The 1,490-nt window shown below is 76.0% G+C and overlaps 1 non-coding gene across 1 annotated transcript; it reads right to left on the bottom strand.

The window, feature by feature from the left end:
• Positions 1-1,221: 1,221 nt before the first annotated feature.
• Positions 1,222-1,293, bottom strand: TRNAC-GCA (transfer RNA cysteine (anticodon GCA)). Its single transcript has one exon. It is a non-coding gene; the product is annotated as a tRNA-Cys (tRNA).
• Between the last annotated feature and the right edge of the window lie 197 nt (positions 1,294-1,490).

Here is a 1,490-nt window from a genome sequence, read left to right as displayed (position 1 = left end):
CCGGGGGTGGGGCCGGGGGTGGGGCCGGGGGTGGGGATGAGGATGAGGATGGAGCCGGGGGTGGGGAGGGAGATGAGGATGGAGCCGGGGGTGCAGAGGGGCCGGAGCCGGCGGCGGGACCCCCCCCGGCGCCCGGCGGGGCTCGGGCAGGGTCCCCCCGTCCCGGGCAGGGTCCCCCCGTCCTGGGCAGGGCTGGCGCTGCCCCCAGCCTCCTCCCCGGAGGGAAATCGGTCTCCCATGTGCTGAGCCCCCCCCCCCGACCCCCAGCAATAAGGGGGGACCCCAGCCGGGCGGGGGGCCCCGCCGCCCTGCCCTCACTGCTGGCAGCCCGGCGTCGGGGCGCCTGCACCGGGCTGCGGGGCGGGGGGGGGGGGGTGCTGGGCTGAGCCCCCCCCAGCCCCACGGGGGTACGTGGCCCCCCCAAAGCCGTGCATGCCCCCCCCGGCTAGTGACGAGCAGCCGGAGCGGCTGCCCGGCAATCGCAGCCACCCTCCGGGGGGGCCCAGCGCCCCTTCCCACCCCTCGCCCCCCGGGGTCCCCCCGGCGCAGGGGTCGCGCCTCCGCAGCGCAAGCGTTCCTCGCCTGTCCGCTCCCCCGGGTCTGCCCAAAACAGCACCGCTTACCGGGGGGCTGGGGGGCCCCGGGCGGGGGGTCTCGGGGTGGGGGTCCCGGCGGGGGTCCCAGGCTGGGGGTCCCGGGGGGGGGGGTCCAGCTGCCACCGCAGAGCCCCCGGAGCAGCCCAACGCTCCAGCCCCCCGTGCTCGGCCGCGCTGGCTTCTGGCCACACCGTGATTTGGGCAGCGTTTTGGGGGGGCTCAGGCTGCACCCCAGCCCCTCCGTCCCGGGTACCCGGGAGGTGGCTCGGCCCCGGGTGAGGGGGGCCGGGGCGCCCCGGGTGCTGGGGCAGGAGGAGGGTGCAAACACCCGCAGGGATGCGCCGAGGGCCTGGGCAGTGCCGCCGCCCCCCCAGACCTGCGCCCCAGCCCCTGGCCAAAACTGGGGGGTGCAGGAGCGGGGTGGGGCCCTGTAACGGGGGGGGGGGGGGGGGCGCTCTGGGGTCCCTGCCCGAGAGCTGGATCCCTCCTTCTGCAGGAGAAACCCCCCGGCAGGAGCCCCCGAGGCTGCGGGGAGCAGGACGCGACCTCCCCTGGCTGCCGGGGAGCAAATAACAGGGGTGGGGAAAAAGGGGGCCCCGAAAAAAAAAAAAACTAAACCAAAAGGAGGGGGCACCCGGATTTGAACCGGGGACCTCTTGATCTGCAGTCAAATGCTCTACCACTGAGCTATACCCCCGCGCTGCGCTGGCCTGCGCCGGCTGCGTGCAGGCACCGCTGCAAGGCCGCCGCGCGCCCGTGCACACGCAGCTGCAGTGCACGCACACACCCGTGCACACCCCCCCCACCCCCCCCCATCTCACCTCCCCCACGCAGCCACACGCACGGTGTCCCCCACCCCAGCCGGCACAGCGGGAGCGTGGGGAGGCACGGGCA

This window comes from Nipponia nippon, unplaced genomic scaffold (genome assembly GCF_047370975.1).
Source record: "Nipponia nippon isolate SJK-2023a ecotype South Korea unplaced genomic scaffold, ASM4737097v1 scaffold_32, whole genome shotgun sequence".
In the NCBI taxonomy this organism is placed as follows: domain Eukaryota; kingdom Metazoa; phylum Chordata; class Aves; order Pelecaniformes; family Threskiornithidae; genus Nipponia; species Nipponia nippon.
Note: the sequence above shows the minus strand (reverse complement) of the source record. Positions and strands in the feature narration are given on the sequence as shown.